General features: G+C 40.7%; 1 protein-coding gene across 1 annotated transcript in view; it reads right to left on the bottom strand.

The window, feature by feature from the left end:
• FBXL7 (F-box and leucine rich repeat protein 7) overlaps positions 1 to 23,495 on the bottom strand; it is a 299,181-nt gene that overhangs the window by 249,488 nt on the left and 26,198 nt on the right. The gene's annotated exons all lie outside the window — the stretch shown is intronic.

Genomic DNA, 23,495 nt, shown 5'->3' with positions numbered 1-23,495 from the left:
ACTTTCCTTTCAATCCTTGCAATCCAATCCAGAAATCCATGAGTCTACGAATTTCTATTAAGTTCATACATTTTAGCAATACCAAAAAGGAGTTCTTTTCTCCCAAACTTTCAAACTTAATATTCTTATCTACAGTTTGGAAGGAAAAAAAACAAACACCCTTTCATGTACAGATAAAATAGAAAAACTAAGCAAAACTCACAGCAGTCATTAATTATCCATAGGAAAATCCCCGAAGTTAGGGTGCAGTGTGAGATGAAGAGGCAAAGCACAGAGGACCTTCAGGGCAGTGAAACTACTCTGTAGGATTCTGTGACTGTGGGTACGTGTCATTATACATCTGTCCGAAATCATAGAATGTACAACACCAAGAATGAACCCTAATGTAAGCTGTGGACTCTGGGGGTGAGTCACTGTAGGTTCATCAATTGCAACGAATGTCCCACTCTGGTGGGGGGATACTGATCATGAGGGAGCATGTCCATGTGGGGGTGGCGGCCATATGGGAAATCTCTGGACCTTCCTCTCAGTTTTGCTGTAAACCTGAAACTGCTCTAAAAAAATAAAGTCTTTTAAAAAAAATGAAAGAAAGAAAAACATCCCCCAAAGTGATGCTGATGATCTGCTAGGGTAGTGAAAATTAGTGTGCTGGAGCCCTCACTGTGCAACGGGTTTAAAATACAGATCAGCAGTAAATGCACATCACTCAGATAAAAATGACCATCCTCTCAGCTCCCCCACCAGAAGGACTGTGGGACTCAATGCCCAACGTGGGGGAGAAAACGGTTCTGCCATAAACCTCCTCTGACAACCTTTCTACATGTATAAATGCAACATTTCTTTCAGAAGTGACTCGAAAGTTTCGAGGAGAAGGGCAAGTCACGACAGGTAAGTCAAAGGCAGGATACAGTGTAGGACACCAACGCTAAGAAGTCCCTGCCATTTCAATCTCTTTCAGAGACAGCAGGAAAGTAGCCATCTGCTTTTTCAAATGCTTGTCATATCTGTTCATTTGAGATAAAATACACCTCTTGAAAATTTGCTTCTTGTACAAAACATGGGGCTTACGGGGTTGCAGCTGGAGTCTAGGTCCCAAAATTCACATTCACACTTAGAAAGCCAATGTCCTTTCTCTCCCGGAGTGTCTGCTCTGAGTCACGTCCCACATAACCACACCTAGCTCAGAGCTGTGCATGTGGTACTTACTCAAGTTAGCCAAATTGAATTAAATGCTTTACAGACATCCTTGCGGAAAATTACTCAACTATTGTTTGGCATTCCAAAATTGGCCTGCCTAAATAAAACAAGAGAAGCCAACTGCTCTTATAATTGAAATGGTGGTTGTTCATTTTTACTACTTATGCTCAAATTTTTTTAAAAAGGCACTGGAGCACAGGTTCTGGGAAACCTGCTCAATTTAAGTCCCATCCAAATTCTCTTTTAATATAGTCGTGAACTTGGACCCCACACTCTTCTATCACTAAAACATAAAAATGTCTACATCCTGAAGCATTTTACTCCATTTTTAATCTATTTTCAACACGGGACATGGAAGAGATGTGAATTTTCCAGGATGGATTCCTGTAAATGTCTTAAGCCTCCTGTCTTCTATGCTTTTTCTCTTCCTATCTCTAAAAATAACATCTTTTTTGACATGTGGAATGGTTAATTTTATGTGTCAATTTGACTGAGTCACAGGGTGCCCAGATATTTGGTCAAACACTATTCCAGATGTGTCTGAGAAAATATTTTGAATGAGATTAACATTTGAATCAATAGAATGAATGAAGCAGACTGCCTTCCCTAATGAGGGTGGGCCTTATTCAATCAGTTGAAGGCCAGAATTGAACAAAAAGGCAAATCTTCCTGCGAATAAAAGGGAATTCCTCCTGCCTGTCTTGAGCTTGGACTTCAGTTCTTTCCTGCCTTTGAACTTCAACTGAAACATCAGCACTTTCTGAGTCTGGAGCCTGCCAGCATTTACTGAAACTACATCATTGGCTCTTGTCGGGGAGGGGGGTCTCAGGCCTTCAGACTCAGACTGGAACTACATCAGTGGATCTCAAAGGTGTCCAGCTTGCCCACTGCAGAACTTGAGACTTGTCAGCCTCCATAATCATATGAGTCAATTTTTCTGTGTGTGTATGTATAATATAGTATATATCAAATATATATATATATATATACATACATACATATAAGTGCATATATACAGTAGTCCCCCCTTATCTGCAGTTTTGCTTCCCATGGTTTCAGTTACCAGTGGTCAACTTCAGTCTGAAAATATTAAATTGAAAATTCCAGAAATAAACAATTCATACATTTTAAATCATGTGCCATTCTGAATAACACGATGAAATCTTGCATCGATCACTCTGTCACACACGGGATGTGAATCATCCCTTTGTCCAATGTATCCACCCTGTTTACACTACCTGCCCATTAGTCACTTAGTAGCTGTCTAGGTTATGAGATCAATTATCAGAGAGAGACCACATTCACATAACTTTTTATTATAGTATATTGCTATAATTCTATTTTCTTCATTATTACTGTTAATCTCTCATTGTGCCTCATAAATTAAACTTTATCATAAGTATGTATGTATAGAAAAACAGAGTACCATATATACGGGGTTCAGTACTATCTGCAGTTTCAGGCATCCGCTGGGGGTCTTGGAACACATTCTCCATGAATTTTATTGATTCTGTTTCTCTTGGGATGTATCAGCCTCCATAATCATGGTGGGTATATATACACATACGCACACAGACAAACACACACTGGGGACCCTTGAACAATGCAGGGGTTAGGAGCACCAAACCCACCCACAGCCAAAAACTGACGTATAAATTTAGACTTCCCCAAAACTTAAGCTGTCCCTCAATATCCCCAGGGGATTGGTTCTAGGAACCCCCCCCAGATACCAAAATTGGTGGATGCCCAAGTCCAACACATAAAATGGCAGAGATCATTGCCTATAGTCAACCCTCCATATCCACAGGCTCCCAACCTTGGATCAGAAATAGTACAGGTACTTACTGAAAAAAATCTGTGTATACGTGAACACATGCAGTTCAAACCTGTGCTGTTCAAGGGTCAACTGGCCACATACACACACACACACACACACACACACACACACACACACACACACATAATAATATATATAAATAGATGCATCTTATCAGTTCTTTTCCTTGAGATCCCTATTACAACATGACATGGGGGGTCTCAAACAAAGACCACATTTGTCACTGTTCTCCTTTTACAAATACTTATAACCAAAGCATGGGCTCATTTTGCTAAATGAAGATGAGGATTTCCTTTCATTTGAATATCACCTTTCCTCAGCTTCACATTTTTACTGTGAAAACATGGTGTCATGTTAGAAACAGCCTAGGTTTCAACAAATATTTCCTTCATGGAAACTTGACAGACTCTTCTTAAGCACAAGCTAATCATTGTTTTATGGCTGGAAAAATCATATCAGAAAGACAGGAAAATGCAGCCAACTGCCATTCATTTAATGGGAAAGATCATATGCTTTTTTTCTCTCTAAAATAGGAAAATCTACTATTTCTATTCCTGTTATTTTTAGTAGCTGCATACTGGAAACATACATAAGTGCTTAGTTTTATTCAGTGTTATCTTTATTTCAAAAAAGAAGCCACATACAAATGTATCATTTTTCTTACGCATTGAAAGACTTAAGATATTCACATTTTTCATGAAGACCATGCAGCTGTTAACAGGTCCTCTCATGTCAGTGCTGTGCATCATTACTACAGGAGCCGAAGAGCAAATCCTGTAACATTTGAATGTCGTGCAGGCATATTGTGCCCCAAACTGCAATCTCATCCACACAACTCTCGCTAAAAGGACTCCCCACGGATTTAGTGTCATAACTTATCTGAAAACCACTTGCCACTCTGGATACTGAACCACATTACATATAAGAGGAGAGAAGGGGAAAGTCACATGATGGGTCACAGAATGTTACATGGGAAATAAGATATATTTTCTTTACTGAACTGTAGTGTAGTGAATGGTTTATTGTTGTTTTTAAATTCATTTTTCACTTCTTGCTATAACTGATACTGAGAGTGTGTCTATTATTTATTTATTCAATAACTCTCATCAACACTGGCACTTACTTTTAGGATCTTCTTTGAGAAAAGTTAGTGTGAGGTTCACTAAATATATCAGGTGAACACACACATACATGCACACACATAAATATTGGTGACATCATAATTGTGTTATCCAGATTGAGGCTGAAAATTATTTTTAAAAGCTAGAGCCAAAATTTAAGAATGACCATTTATACCAAAATGGCAAAAAAAACCCACAAAAACACAGCAACCCCAAAATGATTCTGTTGTTTTGCATTCATATGACAAAAATGCACATTGTGACTTCTTTCATGTGGAGGAGAGAACGAAGTACATTAGAATCTCATGGTATATATGCCAACCACACTTTGATAGTAAGAACACTTTATCCCAAGTTTTAATAAAGACAAGTTAGCTGGTAACTAAATGGTTCAATATATATCGGAAAGAAGGAGGGCTACAAAAATAAAATATCACTCACAATTTATCTGTTAAACAGTTCCCAATGACTGCATCTAAAAGGGTTACATGAGAAATGAATTTATTTATTTTAAATGCTGAGCCTGGACATTTTAAAACATGATGAAACACTCATAAGCAGAACAACGGGATAGAACCACCCACTTTTATTTTAAATATTTAGAAAGTAAAGGCACAACTCTGGGGCTTGTCATATTTCAAGAGTATTTCAGCCCAGAACTCCATTTTACGAGGCATCAAGCCTTCCCGAGCCCAAATAATTCCCCAAGCACCTTGGATTCATTTTCCACAAGCAAGGAAGGATCAATTTTAAAGTGCAACATTCTGCTTGCCAAAACATCAGCCAGTCAGGAATGTTCAAAGGGGCAAGTTCAAGTGGAGACGTCTGATTACATACGGGAAGCTGAAGAGCACTCTCTTCAGGCGAGCTCCAGAAGCCAGGAGCACAGAGGCAAAGGGGGTGACGTCCTATAAAGAGAACTTGGCTTCTTCGAAGGTTGTTTCAAGCAGAAGAGCAAGAAATGCTTGCAATAAACAGCTAGGATTGACCCACAGCGTTCCTTTATTGTCAAAGAGGCCCCGGCAACTCCAATTGTCACGGCCAAAGTGAACTGGGCACAGCTCAGAAGGCATTCTCGAAGAAAAGTCTGGCACAGAAAGTAAATGGCCGGCTTTGCATGCAAGGCCTGATGCCTGAACAGCAGAGCACAGTTAATGCGGTGAAACAGGCTGCAAGCGTCAGCTCCTGTTGTTCTTGTTACTGTAATAAAGTTCTCCTGGGTCAAGCAGGTATGAGCCCAACTCTGTGCCACGCACTTTTAGGTACTGAAGATGCAAAATGAATAAATCAGTATCAGTGAAAAAGCAGTTGGCACATTTAGAAAACACAGCAGCCCCACCCTCAGGGATATGCACACCTAGGAGGTACCTCTGCACCCCTGTAGTGGAAGGCTCATAAAGCACTGTTCATAATGGCCTCAAACTGAAACAATCAAACGCCCATTTGGCAGGGATACAGGTAAATAAGTTGTGCCCTATTCCCAACCATCCCTTTCAATACCAAAAAGCATCCCTGCAAGCCAGAAGAACTCGTGGAAACATTTTATTAGGTATTATGAAGGTCATTTGGGTAGCTGCTGTTAAGAATTGACTGCCTTAACTGCATGAACTAATTTGTTCCGCTGTATGTTCACTCGTTACTCATTCAGAAACTATGACTGAGTAGCAGCAACATGTAAGATATTTGCTAGGTATACAGAGAAATACAAATACCCGTAAACCGTCTTCGGCGAGCTCACGTGCTAATGTTAAGATGCACGTATAACAAGCACACCGTAGGTACGGGTACTGAGAATACCCTCAAACAATGAAAGTGGCGGGAGTAGTGGGGGTTCCACATGAAGTCACGAGGGAATTAGCGGTTTGCTCCCATGCAAAGAAAAACCCCACAACGTGCATTGCATTGCCGAACGTTCCCTTGCCTTCTGTTAGTATCAGTTCTGCTTCTTATATCAATGTAAACAGGAATCATTCATGCTTCCAGGTGTTCTGTTGTCAAAGCAATAACATGTATGCTGCAAACCTTTCCAATCTTTGCCCCAACTCCACTAATCTTCCTCCTTTTTTGTGCTTTTTGACAAATGTTTTGCTTTATCATACCCCAGGTACATTCTGACCACTTAGGAACTTGGCAAAATAACTTTTTGTTCCTTGCTCATGGGATAAGTGGAAAACTTCCCCGTAGAATAATGCAAAGCATCTTCCACACAATATTTCTAGATCACTTTTAGTGAATATTATTTAGGGCAAGTCACTTAAACGCTGTGATGCCATGTTTTCATTTACAAATTAAGGAAGTTAGACTACTCATCCAGGGACCTCTGTGAAACACACACACATCCATATATAGGCATATAGATGGTATTTGTCAGTCAGCTTCATGACTCTGTGGTCTTCAAGTGGTTATGTTATCTATTCATGACCCATAGCTCTTTCACAATCTCACCTTAGGTTAAACTGAATGGCAATAGGTCAGTGGGTTTCCAGCTGTTTCAGACATGTGTCCCCTCCCAATAATATTTCATGTCTCCTAATGTGTCCTTAACCTCCATCTTTTAATTTTTCTTCTTATGCATTCTCCTTCCCAAAACACACCTTGTTTCTTTTACAGCGTCCAAACAAACATACTGCTCAAAGACCACCGCTAGGCCTACTACTATTAATGGCTCACATGGATGGAGTACTTCCTATGTGCCAGGACCTGTCCTGAGGGCTAACCTGTATTAACTCATTAATTCCTGTAACAACCCAAGGGAGCTAAGCACCTTGTGGAGATGATGTGGCTCCTGCATGGAGAACCCAGGATCTGAATCCAGACAGCTCAGCTCCAGGGTGGGTGTGCCAAACCTGCCCTTCTAAATGCCAGAACTGTGGATGCCTTCCTACACACACACACACTTAATTTATGTCAGAGACTCAAAAGGATAAAAAAGCAACCTCCATATAAGAAAGGAGAAAGTATTTCTCAATATAAAATGAATCTGCCTTGGATACCATTCACTGTGGGTTTAATTCTTCCTACGTGGCCTTACCTACAAGGAGGTGCTGTTGCTTGGATCTAGACAAGCGGTCCCAGTTTACCGAGGAGCCTTGGATTTATTTTTGGAATCCAGATGCAGGGAACAGGCTATTTCCATATTCAATCCCTTGGGCCTAGGGAACAGGGTACTTAGAAACCACATATGCCATTTAGAGTCGAACCCAGCCTGGCACCTGTGTGATTCCCTTGGCAGGCTCCTTTGGCCTGGCAGCAATAAATAACAGGGCATGAGCCAGAATCCACGCTCTGTGTTCTGAAGGGAAGTGAAGATTTATCCTCTTGGAAAGCAAAGGGAAAACCAGCCCAATCTCTTCTGGCTCCTAAAGGGAGCAGCTGAGGCCCTGCAACCCGCCGCTGATGCTGCTAGTAAGATCTTTACTGTGCAAAATAGTCCACTGCACAGCATGGTTTTTTCTTTTCTTTTTTCACTTTGTAGAAATGTTCTATATTTACATATAAAAATATATATTATATGTGAACTTTGGTAAAATATATATAACAAAAAATTGTCATATATTATATGTACATATCTTATTGGTTCTGTTTCTCAAAAGAACCCTGACAAGTACACCTAGAGATTTCCCTCATTTTTATATCAAGTAAAATGACATCTCTCTTTCTGTGGGCACAGCTGTGAGATCATCCATCTGCCCTTCTCTGCTAACTAGTCCCCAATGTTGCTCAAGGACTGGGTAGAGAGCCAGTTATCTGGCTGTGACCACCTATGACAAATGGACTTGGGGGGGGGGGGAGCAGGGTAATGGGAACAATATTTTCTACCTGATAAAAAAGGGCACAAGACAAAATTTCCTTTCCTGGATCTTCCTCCTAGACCCAATTGTGTGACAGCAACTGTGTCTGTGGGGAAGGCCAAGAAGACCATGGAGAGCCCTATACTCTCAGTCAGGCCATCATTGGGCTGCTAAACCAATCTCAGCAACTGCCCAACTCCAGAGGCTGGTGAGCTCCCACATCAGCCCTGAATATGCTCATGAACCAGCTGGGGATCTAGGAACATGCCCATCCTGACCCACTCCTGAGATGGGGCCTGAGGGTCTGCATTTCTAACAGGTTCTGGATGGGGCTGAGGCTGCTGTCTGCAGACAACACCTCAAGTATCCAAACCCTAAAAGAGTAGCATGTGTAGGGCTCCCTTTGTAAGCAAAAGATATCAAGTGCCACATTTTTCATCAAATTACCTAACTTCCCTTATTCTCAATTTTCTCACCCAACAAAAGGGGTATAAAAAGAGTACCTCTCAATGGGCTGTTACAAAGTTTAATGAGAGAACACATTTAAATGCATTTAAGATGCGTGCCAGATATGGGGTACTCACAACTGGTAGGCATGACTGCCATTCATTATAGCACAGGTTTTACTGAGGATTTCAAAGTTCACAAATGAAATAGGCAGGGACCTGACTGAGTTAGGGGAATATGTCAGGAAGCAGGATGCTAAATCCACAGAGTTCACATTTCAACTCTGCCATCTTGGGATGGAAGATGCTTTGGGGGATGGGGATAGTGCCCGGCCCCCACCGATCACCTCTCCCATCCTATTCTCAGGATGGGAACCAGGTAACTCTGGCCCACCCAGAGCAGAGTGGATAGGGAGTGGCTCTAGGATGGAACCTAAGAGGCAGAAATAATTCAAAAGCAAGGCCCAGCCAATTTGACCTCTTTCCTAGGAACCTAACAGGAACATAACTTTCCCACATTCTTTCCTGTGAGCCCGTTGTTCAGTGGCCCCAGACCTTGAATGTGAATTATTATAGCCATTTCAACCAAGCAAAATTGTAAAGGTGAACAGAGAGAAGCAAGGATGAAAATCTCACGCGCTGAGGGTGAGAGCCTGAGAACAGGAGCAGAAGGAAAGGACAGGGAGAGACACTGCACCGCCCTCCTGTGGTTACCGAAAGACTTCTCTTCTTGGTTCAAGTCCCGCACCTGTATTCTGCATAATTTCCCTGCGGTCCCTTTTGATTCCTTTGCTTTGGTTAATTTTAGGAAACTGGTACTTACAACTAAACAATGCAAATGTAAGAAGCTTAAGTTTTCAACTAACCTCTTTAAGCCTCAGCTCCATCATCTATATTTATTCAATAAATATTTATCACGTGTCTACTATTTGCCATACACTAGCTAGGTAGTGTGGAAACAATGGTTAGAAAATGCAGGAACTATCCCTACTTTTGTAGAGTTCACCATAGAGTAGAAAACATACTCTTATGGATAAATCAGTAAGAATAAAAAAAAAATTGCAAATGGGGTATTACAACTGAAGTATATGGCATAATAGCATGTTCACAAGGGGCTGACTTATTTTAAGATACTCATCCTAAGCATTACTTTTAAGTAAGATGTTAAGTCAGATCTGCCTTTGAAAATGTGCTGGCCACAGTATGAACATATTGGAGGAGGCAGGGGTGGATGTGGGTGGACCAGATAGGAGGCTGCTTCAACGGTCCAGGGCAGAGAACCAGATAGAGAGGCAAAAATCATAAGTTTGACTTAGGATGTATTGAGTTGAAATATCTTTCAAATATCTTTGAAATTGACATTTCATGTTACTAGGCTACCGGATATATAAGTATAGAACCTGGTGGAAACACCTAGATAAGAGAGAAATTTATGTGAGTCAATGAGACCAACTTGTAGCCTTAATGGAAGACACAGGTACATATGACTTTGCCAAGGAAGAGATGATGGTGTGAAGAGAGGAGAGGGCCTGGAGGGTGGCCAGTGGGTAGTGACTGGCATACAGAGGGATGGGCCACAGGGGAGGCCAAGGCAAGGCCATGAGACTGCTGTGTCGTGGGCCAAGGACAGGACTGTTTCCACCATGACAGGAAGAAGTGGCCAATGGCGTTCACCAAATAACATGACGGTTAATGGAATTACACTGAACAATTTATTTCAGTGTGCCCTGAAAAAAAAGGGGCAATTACCATTATGAAGGGCTCAATGATTTTGTGAGCATCAAAGTAGGCAATCTGTATGTCAGAAGACCTGACAAGTGGAAGGTTTTCAACAGATATAAGTAGTAACCCCTCTTCCCTTTTGAAATTCGAATGACTTTTTTTATGTCTATATTTTCCTTCAAGACCACCATAAAAGAGGTATGAGGATGAGATGAATACTGAAGAAACAGGAAGGGATGAGACTCTTTGGAACAAAAGAAACAAGGATGTCTGCTGGAGAATGTAAGCGAAGAATGACATTGACTTTCTAGCTTCCCCCAGAGCCAGCCTATGACAGAAGCAGAGGTCAAAAGGACTGCATTCACACCCATACACGTACACGTACATACGCAAAATGTTCCTTCAAGTCCAGGAACACAATCAATAGGCATTAAATGAATTTCTTTAGAAAAATCCTTAATATGGTTTTTTTGAAATTGCTAATGATTTTATCCTATCAAAAGAAATATGTTAAAATTACTTTAACAACTGGGCAAAGATCAATAGGAAGCACAGCCGGGAGCATCCATCTCCGTTCTGCATGGCATGTGACTGGGCAGTTGTTTAACTACTGGAGGTGATGGTTCACTCTTATGTTGGCTAAAATCCCTTCCAAGTCCAAACAGGAGAATTCTTGCTCTTGAGACTATCCCATATAAGACATACAGGACCCTGGTGTTCCTACCAGTTGGATAATTATGCAGAAATAATGTACTGTTCCCGTGCTTTGTAGAGAGAAACTTAAGGAACACAGGGGCTTTCTGCCTTGAAAGGGAAACTATTCAAATGTTGGTGTCTAACAGCTAAAGAAAGGAGGTTCCATGGCAACATAGATGCTCCAGGGTCAAGTGCATGTCCCGAGAAAGCAAGGGACGTGCAAATGAGCACAAACTAATAGACCAAGGCCTGCACTGGCAGTGTTTTGTCTAATCAAGTCCTTGTCATGACTTTAGGTGAAAATTCTGTGGCAGTGCTGAGTATAACACAAACATCCGGGGAGGGAAGGCAGGGGCATCCTGGTAAGAGGTTTTCTGCTTCATTTGCCCAATCCAAAAAAGTGGATGTTCATTTTACTTAAAATTGGCAGAAAATAATAACTCCCACCCTGTTTTGTATGGCTAAAAGCCCAGATTTAAATTTTAACATTTGCTCGTATGCTACTGTTTAAGTCAAGTCTTGAACTGTTTCAGCTGCTTGAAAGGGAAGGTCAGGAATGGTGGGTGGGCGAGCTCGCGGCCGGACAGGCACCCCCTAAGTCAGAACCCAGGTGGGGTGTAAGGGGATGGCGATCTCATTACCTGTGAGTCATTCCCAGAACAGAGGGTGAGGCATTTTCATAATTAGGGTCACCACAAAGAGATCTGAACTTGTGTTAAATGTTTAACAAATTCAGAAACAAAAGGTTTAAAGCAGTTTGATGGAAAAGTAAATTAGGAAATTTGCAAGAAGCCAAGGGTCTCCCTCTTGGCCTCTCACCATCTTGGGCAAGACATTATTCAAGATCTCTAGGTCCCCATGTTTGCATCTGTGAAACCTCGATGATGGTTCCTTTCAGGCCTCAACTGCACCCTCCAAAATTCTATCTCTTTGGTCTATTTTTTGTTTGTTTGTGTGGGGTTTTTTGGCAAAATCAAAATCGCCATGGGCTCCTTGTCACCAATCACACCATTTCAGCTACCAGGGCCAGTTAAACAAGTCCCAGAAGCCATTTGTTACATGATTTTTATTCCAGGCACCAGCTATCTCCCAACAGCTTAGTGGTGTAAATGAGTTTTCCAAGCCTCCTTCAAGGGAAAATAAAAATACTTAAAGTTGCTTTTCAAAAGTCTTGCCAAGCTTCTAGGCTTACATCTTCTGAGGACATTTTTTATTTAGAGCACCCCTGAGAGGTGGAAAGAAAAGCATAATCTTGGAGAATGTTTCTATTTCGACGAGTTTAGCCAGTGTGCCCCAACAGAAGAGATCTTCAGAAACATGCCCTCCTAGGCCTTGGCACAGAAGCGCCTGCTGGCCACAGGTTCCTGCCAAAGCCTCTGCAGCTATGTCACATGCAGCAGCACCGAGACAGCTCGCAGCCCGGCTTCTGGACGCATCCTCCTTCACCCGCCCTGGCTGCCCAGCTTCTGTCCCCTGCACCCCATTTGTAAAGACCAGGTGTCTGGTTTTGAAAACTTCCCCCCACAGGGACCACCCCAGTAGCTAACATAAAGGAAGGCAGTAACAGAGTAGTTAGGGCAGCTCCAGTAAACGTTTTCTGGAAAGAACCGGAGAGGAGTTTTTTAGGTTTTATGCCTAATGTGAAAATCAAGGCAATTAATTCAATATGTATAAAACAAGAGAGAAAATACATCCCCCTGCCATTTATCCATGAAATCTAAAATACAATAATAATAACTGAGTACAACAGCTTGTAGAATACAAATCTACTAATGAGAATTATTTTGGGGTGGTAGGAAAGACATTTCCCTTAATTTGGGTTCAAAGGTAGCGTTTCCAATCATCAACTCAATTGCAGTGTTCACCCATGAAACCCATCCTTAGCTCTAGGACCTTACAAAGTCAGACTTTGGCCCACATGCTGTACTTTATTGAGTCAGGGTGGTTCAGGGCACAAGCCTGAGGTTCTGGTTATGCTTGAGCTGAATACTGGTTCTACAACTTACTCTCCAGCTTCTGACTTCTTTCTCCAACACATAATTTTCTCATCTTTATAAAGAGGCCAAGAAGATAACTGTAAACATTCCACAAACTAACGGCAAACATTTGTTAAACTCCTACTATGTCCCAGAAATTATTCAGTGTGTCATGTGGCCCTTGTGTATTGCCTCATTCAGTGATCAAAACATTCCTACAAGGTAGGTATAATTCTTATACCCATTTTATAGATGAGGAGACTGAGGAACAGAGAGGTTAAGCAAAATGCCCATGGTTACACCTGGGTATAAACATAGGCAGACTGAGAGCACTCTTTACCACCCAGTATTTGCCAGCCATGTTTGATGAATGTTAGCTACTATCACTTTTATTCTTGTTAATGAGGTATGTCAATGAAGTAATTAGGATAAAAAAAATTTGTAATGATTTGTAGAGAGAGAGGAAGAGAGAAGGAGAGAGAAAGAGAAAGAGAAACATCTACGTGAGGGAGAAACATCGATAGGCCGCCTACTGCATGTCCCCTACCCAGGACTGAGCCTACAACCCAGGCATCTGCCCTGACTGGGAATCAAACCGTCAACCTTTCAATGCACAGGATGGTACCAAACCAACTGAGCCACACTGGCCAGGGCAATGAGGATGAATTCTTAATGTACATTCCAGAACATAGACATTTCAAAATGAGTTTTGTCTTTCAAAGGAGTTCACCTTTGGAAGCTTTCTACATTCCAAATAAAGCATCATTGTTTAAAATGGTCTTGGTTTTACCCTTCAAAACTATAGTTTCTTAATGGTGCAGGGGGCATTCAGTATCATTATTTCATTGTTCTGAAATTTCCTTTTTAACTTATAAGCTAATGTGTCAGTTAACATCACACTGTCTTATAAGATAGTGACTATTGCTGACTTAAGAATTCCTGCCTGGTGGGCGCCTGTAGTCCCAGCTACTCGGGAGGCTGAGGCTGGAGGATCGCCTGAGCCCAGGCGCTCTGAGCTGTAGTGTGCTGTGCCCATCTGGTGTCTGCACTAAGTTTGGTATCAATATGGCGACATCCAGGGAGCGGGGGACCACCAGGTTGCCTAAGGAGGGGAGAACCAGCCCAGGTCAGAAACAGGGCAGGTCAAGAAAAGAACTCCTAGCACCTTTCATGGTTAAAGAGGAAACTAAAATGTCAACGTAGGATGTTTCCCAATTTGTCAGTGTCTGTCACTCTGATCCCCCTGCCAGGATCACCCCTGACCCATCCTCCTGCAGCCCTAGGCGGCCCTGGGCAGGGACCAGCTCGCACTGCCTGACTGCACACCCCCTTTGCTGCTGCATATTGGTCCATCACTCCTCTCTCATGGGTTCCCGCTCTTCACACCCATCACACAAAGCTACCAGACATTCCTCCCCAAACATCAGCTTGGTCCCCTGCCAGTCCTTAGGAGCTCACATGAAGAGGCACATTTCTCAAGAGGCTATCAGTTTTCTTCATTTTTGTTGAATAACATAAGCAGAGCAAGAGGCAAACCTTCTGGGGAGCTGCTCATAAACCAAGCCCTGGAGGTCCACTACAAGGCACCTCTGCCCTCTGCCAACCTCAGGTACTCTCTGGAATTGTAAAAGCAAAAAGGCATCTCCCAAATCCACATCTCTGACTCAAATCTCCCCTCCAAGTCTCTATTCTACTAGACCATGCCCATTGGAAAGGTCCACCTAGATTTCCCAACTAACTCAATGTGACAGCTATGAAGTGCTCAATAAGCTTCTTTTCTCTGGCTTTCAACTTGACTCGTGATCACATCCTCACACCACAGGACTCTGTCCCTCTCCTTCCTCTTCCCTGTCCCCTCCACTCCATTCAATTAGTAATGGCCTCTCTTGTCTATGAGCATCTCTCCACTAGAAAAGTGATGGGAGCCCAAACTGCAAGCTTTATATGTAATTTAAAATATTCTAGAAGTCACAGGTAAAGAGTTGTAAAAGGTAAAACTAATGTTAACATATTTCATTTAATGCAATATATCCATAATATTATGAATTCAATATATAATCAATATAAAATATTAAGGAGACATTTTACATTTTTGTCATACTAAGTTTTTAAAATCCAATGTGTATTTTACATTTACACCAGGTCTTGTCTCAAATTAGCCTATTTTCAGTGCTCAGCCACATGTGGCTCTTAGCTACCATAGTGGACCGAGCAGATCTAAATTCCACCCAGCACTCAAGGGTTAGCTTGACTCCTTCCACTCTGCAAGATTTCTCTAGTTCCGCAGCCCTTACATACCTTTTCCTTCTTTGAATCGATATTATACTGATAACTAATACACACTGTTGCACTTTTTCCCATGTATTTCATGACTGTAAGTTTTGTCTTCACAACCAGGCTCCCAAAATATTAAGAATAACATCTTTCTTATCCCTAGAGTATCTGTCATAATGTTAGACATAACCATTCAATACACATATATTCATTTGTTGATGAGGAATCAATAAATTACATGTCAGTAGTAAAAAAAAAAAAGGGGGAAATTGAGGGCACAATTATTGAAAATTAAAAGAAGCAAAAACAGTGTCATTCAGTTGAAGAAAATGACAAAATTCCTATGAAAATATATTGTTATCCTTCTGTAGTGCTACTATTCAACTTAATCTGAATTGTGTGTATGTGTGTGTATATATTCCAAATGTTGGCATATTAAAACTGTGCCTGTAATCCTCAACAAATATGAGAGAATAACCCTGGATAAAACTAGAGATGATGACATAAATAAAAAGACACATTGGGAAGAAGCTGTTTATCTTGCTGTTTTGGGGATCCCTGGATTACTGGGTAAACCATCACTAGACTGTAGTGTCCACTAGGGACTGTCTGCCTTGTTCATGTGAATCCTCAGCCCCTGGGACACTCAGTCTCATTACGCAACTATTCCTAATTTCCCTTTCCAAATTATAAATTAATGTATCAGCTAATAAAACATTATACCACCTCATAAGATATTGCTAACTCGGGGGAGGGGGGGCGGACTGGTGAAGTGTCTGGCACAGGGCCCGTACTCAATAAAGGCTTGTTGTCTGAATTAATAACAGAGAGAACTGGTACCTGAACCATGCTGATGGAAATTAGCATGGCATATGTGATGGGAAATATGGAAGCAGTGTGAGCAGAGAGGATAGCATAAGAAGAAATAGACTTCTCTTCCTAATTATTGTAAGGATATGCCCATGAACTAGAATCAGTGCAGTGGGCGATATCACCTCTACCTATGAAAGATGTGCGGAAGGCGGGAGCTGCGTTTCCAGGAAGATCCTTTTCTTTCCTCCTCGCATGTAGATAATCTCAACAACCCTTCACAGTCAAGTGCTGCTAGACTTTACCTTGGCACACTAAGGGAGAGACATAATGAGCCCTTGAACCAAAAATTTAACAAATAAAAATAAGATGGGCTAAAACAAATGAGGTCAGATGAAGGGGAAGTTCACATAATTTGGGAGAAAGACAAACTCTGTCGAATTGTTAACAGGACACTATGTTGTACTCCTAAGCAATAAAGGGGCACAATGAATGTTTCAAGGGACCTCCAGTGGGCTGTTTGATTTGCCTAAACACAAACAAATTCTGTATCCACATCCTACTCTCAAACTGATCATGAGCATAAGCCTAGGCCCAAAACTTAAAGTAAATATAATGTATCTGTCCTTCTTTGCTATTTATTTTTGGTATCATTTAAGGTATATGTGAAAGAATGGAGTGCGTGTGTGTGTGTGTGTGTGTGTGGTCTTTGTATGTGTCTTTCTGTGTAGTAGAAGTTACACCGAAAATGTCTGAGTTGGCATATCAGATAACTTAATGACATACTAGATGCTAGAGGCAACTGTAAAAATCAAACCAGACAAAGAAAACAATAATTGTCAAAAATGGGCTTTATGAAATAATTAACTCTTAAAAGGACACTTTGTCACATTTAAGAACTTGAGTGTATTTCCAGTGAGTGCTCATTTGGAGTTCCCTTGACCTACTAAAATAGGCAAGAAGCATGGATGGATAAGCAAGGGCAATCTAATTGCTGACAAAGGACATAGCAAATGCAAGTTTGGCAGACCCAGGACATTTATTTCCTGCATCTATTAGTTTTGAAAACTATTTCAAAACAGTTGGAAGACTTTAAAGAAACAGATCTCCCATCTACAGCTCAATGGTCCAATAACTGTCACTACCGAATGGCCCTCCCACTGAGCTTGACCTCTCACTCTGTACCCTTCTGTACATGTGACTGATAACTAGACCCTGGCTTGTCAGATTCCCACTGACCCACCAGCTGTTTATCCCTGTGTGTTTCCAGTGTCATGAAGATACAAATCTGAGTGAACAAGTTTGCTTTTGCTAGACTAGTCTTACAAGTAGGAATGTGCTTTATTCATCAGTTTTTTTAAAAAAGTATAAATGGTTGTTGAATGAAATTGGGGTTGCTGATTTTCTTCTGGAAACTGGAAAAAGATGACCCTCTTCCAAGGCCAACTATCCTCTGTATTACTGAAAATTGGACATCCATTAAACCTATATTTAGACTTTCACTACTCAGGAACCTCAAATTTCCTGTCAGAATGGAAAGAGCATCTGGCAGATCACCCCATTCACTGCACTTTTTCTAGCTTAGGAAACCAGAAATTCTGTGCTCTGAAAGCAAATCACCATTCCTGTTTGTGTAAAGGGGCATAAAAATCATGGGGACATTAACAGAGAACAGAGTAACCTTGTGCATGTTTTAGTGTATTTATGATTCAAAAAACAGAAAAGGAATCTGCAGTTGGGAACATTTTAGATTTGTATCAATCAAAATACACAAAAGGACTTATGGATTCTGAAGTATATCTCTTTGTTCCATGTCTGCAAACATCACAAAGGGTCATTTATGATTTGGGGAATAAAAAATTAGGAGTTTGGAACTTCTGGCTTTTCAGAAATATTGAAATTGTGCCAAAGGGATAATGATAGATATAGGTTTCAGTGTTTAAAATATATGATCAGGTGTCCCATATTAGATAGTTATAATAATATTAGGAAAAAATATTAAGTTATAGAATGTTTTAATGTGGTGACTAAAAATAATGCGTCATTAACTCAGGGCTGTAGAAGAATGTTCACAGGTAGGGCTGATGGGTGATGGAAGAAAAGTCTTCTATGCTTTCTGGACCTCCATTTGTTAATCAGTTAAAATGGGATAATCAAGAAAATGCAGACACATGCACAAACTGTCTTAATGACATTCATAGAATTATATGAAAAGCAAATTTTAAAAATCTGCATGAAAGTTATTTGAAAAAATATAAAGAACCACGCTGTTATATGATTAACTGAAGATAAATATTTAAAGTAATTGACTATTTTTTATTTAAATAAAGGAAGGTCACTGGTATAAACTATAATGCTGCATTGATTCTGGTGCATTTAATGCAATTATGTTATTTCTTTAAGAGTATTATCTGTTATCTCTCTCTAGGCACTTATAGGGAGTTAGATCCAGGATATATTGTTAAGCACACACCAAAAAAAGAAAGCAAAAGAGAGCTCCATCTAAAGAGTATATATAGTATGTTGTCTTTTGTGTAACTAAGAAAGAAGAAAGGAAACCCACACTCAAACACTTATTTTTGCAAAAAGAAACAGAGGAAGGGTACACTAGACAGTGATGAAAAGGCTTCCTATAGGGCTGAATGGGAGCAGGGGAGGGGGCTGGAGGATGTGAATGGGAGCCATGCTTCTCTGACTACACCTTTTTATATACACAGAGTTTTGATTTTTGAACTATGTAGTCATTTTCCATATTCAAAAATACAATTAAATTCAACAGACGAATGAAAAGTAAGCTCTATATTTAAATACAAACAGAATTGGGTGGGATATTGGCATCATGATTACCTAAAAGATTGTCTTGATTCCCATGCTGGACTATTTGGGAGTAAGACAATGTTATAGCTGCAACTTACTTACAAATAGTTCAGCCAAAAAAGAAAATGTGTATGTAGGTGCATACTCATATGGGAGCATGCACACACACACAGACACATACACACACACGGAGAGAGAGATAAAGTAAATGAGACAAAAATCTTACAATTTGATGAACCCAGGGAAGGTTACCAAAAAACATTTTACCTTCTTTCTTTTTCTCCCGCCATTGAACAGATTCTCCCCGGAGCCTAAGGAAGCAGCTAAGGGCTGGCTGGCCTCATTGGCAGAGGTGGGAGGGACGGGGGATCAGGGAGGCAGGAAGGAGATTACCCCTTAGAAGATAAGATTGGGTTGTGGAGACTTAAACGTAAGAAGAAATATTTGGACTTAGTCCTATATGGTTGAGAAAATAAAAATATAAAACTTGGAAGAAGTCTTCCAGTGGATGAGATTCCTAGAAGTAAGATGGCTGAGTAAAAAATATGCACATTATAAATTTTCATTGACAATTACAAATTGCCTTACAAAAGGACTACATAAGCAATCACTGAAATGTACTTTGGGGATTTTATTTTAAACAGGGCTCCTTCACTTAAACAAATACTTGGTTGGAAGGGTAAGAGAAGAAAGTGAACATTGACCTGGATTCCTGAGCTTTTTAACGATAATATCCAAGTCAATCTAGGCAAAGTGCTGTGCTCAGGGCTTCTCATCTCCCCTAAACTGGTTCTTCCATTGTCTACTCCAGGGACTCTCATTAAAACAAGCAGAATGCTTTATTTGCATCTTTACCGGGGGAAAATGGACAATCAAGCCATTCGGAAAAAGAGCTAATATCATAAAATAATAAGAAACATAACCAGGAAATCAGATTTTCACTCAACACTGTATTTCCTGAAAGCTCATAGACAGAGTAAAATGAAGGTTCTTTATTAGGAATTGTGATTTATATGCAGAATGTCACTGTTTTGTAAAATAATCAAAACATTATTTACATAATATTCTTGATTTTGCAAAAGAAAGCCTAGAAAATGTATACAGAAAAAATGACCTTTCATGAGGTCAAGGGAGCTGGATGAACTCCGGGAGAAACATCTGCCCACACCCCCATAAAATAATTTTATGCAGCGTCCAATAAAATCTCACTTCTAGGACACCAAGGGTCCTCAGTGTGTCTCTCTCATCATTAGAAATGTTTACTAAAGATAAAAAGCAACACAGCCCAAAAGGCAAACTCACAGATGACTTACAGTCAACTTAAAAAAAAGGTAGCAAGTAAGCAAGTACTGTGTAGAGTAGCAAGAATTACCCAGTTTAGGAAAACCGTTCTGTGCAATCCAAGATTTTCGGACGTTCTTGTTCCCCTATTTTAAAAGGTGGGCTTTTTTCCTAAGGTTCCCTGTTTACAATGTCACTCATCACATGTCTGCTGAGATGTGCTAGCAGTCACTCATCGGAGCTCAACCCTACAAAGCAACCTAACACACCGCATAAGTCATTTGCTATTGGGCATAAGAAAGTGGTGCTGTTGCATTTTTATTGCCATTAGAATAAATTGTTCACAAGAGAAAGATGCTTCAGCTATTAAAATAAGTGAAGGGGAAAAAAGCCCAGGTATATAAAGTATGTTTTATGTGAAATGCTCAGCTGAACATCTGCAAATCATTTTAGCTCTGTAAGCTAATAAAAAAGCGTATGTGCTTTTTCCTCCTGTTTATCCTTTCGACTTTTTTCTGTCTACCACTCATAAGAATACATTTTTATTTTCTCCATCATCAACATTTTTTACTGGCTCCTCTAATATACGCTGTCTAAACCTGTTCAGAAGAATTACTCAAACATGCTTTCTGAGTTTGTGTAAACCCACAAGTAAGCAAACAAACTGATCCCCCCACATTTTAGTTGGAATCACACCAACACAATGCCACTGACCCACTGCTCCCCACCAGCCCCTCCAAGTGCACACTGGCCTGTGTGGGGCCTTTCATAATCAGAGTAGATGCATTTAAATAGATTTAAATAACAGGCTCTGCCAGGATGCATGGAAGAGAGAGTATCAGATTCCCTAAGCACATTTGCCATTAATATTCTGAACTCATGAATGCCAGTAATTTCTTGCAAACTTGACTTTCAATGTCAACTTGAATCTGCTGATTTCCATCCTATGATTTAGCAAAAACCAATTATTCCACCTCCTCCGCCGGTATCAATGCAATTGCGTTGTGTGTAAGGCACGAGAAGGGGTTACTAGCATCTTCAGTTTACTCCCTGAAGATATTAGCCTTCGCTTGAATTTTTTAAGAACAACAAACCCCATTGAAAAGCACAACTTGGCCTATTTCTACTCTCTGTTAGCAGATGAAGAATAGTAGAATATTAGTGACATGCCTCTAAAAGAAAATCATGTTCTCAGCATTAATTGGGATCAATAATTTTTTTCCAGTAGTCAGTTACAACCTTCAAACTGTTTTCTCATGTGTAACGAGCACCTTGGATAAGCGGGACTCACAAGGTGTAATTTATTTCGGGTCCTCTGCTTTAGAATCTATTCAATAAAGGAAAATGTTTCCCCCGCTCCTGGATAAAACTGAAAATACCAAACACTGGCAAGGATGTCGAACAGCAGGGACCCTTGCTCACTTCTGGTGGGAATGGAAAATGGAACAGCCACTTCGGAACACACTTTGACAGTCTCTTACAAAACTAAAACTACCCTTACCATATGAGCTGGCAATCGCACTCCTTGACATTTACTCAAATGAGCTGAAAACTTACGTCCACACAAAAACCTGCACATGGATGTTTATGGCAGCTTTATTCATAATTGTCCAAACTTGGAAGCAGCCAAGATGTCCTTGAGTAGGTGAACGGATAAACTGGCACGTCCAGACCATGGAATATTATTCAGCACTAAAAAGCAATGAGTTAACAATTTCTGAAAAGACACGGAGGGACCTTAAATGCATATTACTAAGTGAAAGAAGCCAACCTGAAAAAAGGTATATATCTTAAGATTCCGACTATATCACACTCTGGAAAAGGTAAAACTATGGAGACAGTAAAAAGAACAGCAGTTGCCAGGGGTTAGGGGGAGGGAGGGATGAATATGTGGAGCATGGGGGATACTAATTGTGCGTACATGTAATTATACATTTGCCAAAACCCACAGAGTGTACAGCACCAAGCGTGAGCTGCGCTGTGAACTGTGGCCTTTGGGTGATGATGTTGCGCCAATGCAGGTTCATCAACTGTAACAACTGAGCCCCTCTGGTGGGCATGATGATACTGGAGGCCATGAGTGCAGGGACAAGAGGTATATGGGAAATCTCTAGACCTTCCTCTCCGTTTTCTTGTAAACCTAAAACTACTCCTTTCAAAAAGTCCATTTAAGAGGAAAGGAAAAACACGTCACTCTTACATTAAGTACCTAGGAATATGTTGTACCTTCCTGGTCCCATTATCCGGAGTAAACAAGAGAGTGAATATTCTGGCTAAGATGTAGCCAGATTTTAGAAATAACTCCCAATCCTTCCTACATTCCTTCTCCTTCCAAGATTATCCACACCTAGAATTCATCATATTTTGGCCTTTGATTCTGCCAATGCACCCTATGAAACTCCTGACCCCCAAATTCCTCCAGTATTATACAACACTGGCGGAGAGTGAAAAGGCACAGCCGAGAGGAACCGGGATCCCTCATTGCTTAAGTGATTTTTCTGGCCTTCTGAGTTATTCTGATGTGATCTTTGTTCCCTTCCTTTGCCTCCAAAATAACAGGCATTTATTCAAACATTTTTGACTCTTTGAGAATATGATAGAAATTATGGCTCCTTTACCCATTTCTGTATATAATTTCAAGTCTCTGTTGGCTCTCTGAAACTCATTCATAAATTCCCTCAGCTTCCTACATGTAAACAATGCTTAATATCACTTATAACCACATGCCATACCCTCTTTATCCTACCACAAAAATGTTTTGTCCTTTCTCTGGAGCCAAAATGAGAAAACAATTTATCCCCATGAGCCAATCAGTTTTTCATGATTTTCACCAAATGTTTATAGAGCAGCCAAAGTGTGCAGAACATTAAGACAAGAGTGTGGCTTACATAGAACTCAGTGTGATTCTCTAAGAAATGCTCTCCTTGGCCAACCGTATGCTCTCTAGTGATTTTAACTATAGGACGATGCTCCCAAATCTCTCTTACTCAGATTTCTCCCTGAACTTCAGACCCGAATGCCCACTGGCCATCCCCATCTGGGCATCCCACAGTCATCCCAACTCAACAGACTCAGAACATGCTATTTTGGCCCCAAATTGTGCTTCTTTTGTTGCATTTCCTCTCTCAGTGAATGGCACCCCCGTTCAAGCATTCATCTATGTCAGAAATGGGGGGGACTCCTTGACTCTTCTTTATTCTGATATCCAATCAATCAGCACAATTCTGTCAATGTAAAGCCCTGAGTGGTTCCTGAATAACAACTCACTTTTACAACCACTGCTCTGGTTGTGTCTGACTCATAACATGGATGCGAAGAAAAGTTAACTCTGATAGTCCCCCTCTAAAGGCATGAAAGTCAAAAGTTTTTCTTCTCTGGCTAGAGATCTAGAAGGTACAGGCAATGGATGAACAGATGACGATGATGGAAACAGAGCTCATGACAGAGGACACTGGTCACTGAAATTTTATTTCTGAAGGCAAGGAAGCTGTGGTCCTTGTTGGTCAGTAAGGTTTTTAAAAGGATGG

Source organism: Miniopterus schreibersii (assembly GCF_964146895.1).
Source record: "Miniopterus schreibersii genome assembly, chromosome: 3".
Taxonomy (NCBI): Eukaryota; Metazoa; Chordata; class Mammalia; order Chiroptera; family Miniopteridae; genus Miniopterus; species Miniopterus schreibersii.
This window is presented reverse-complemented; position numbering and strand designations above follow the sequence as displayed.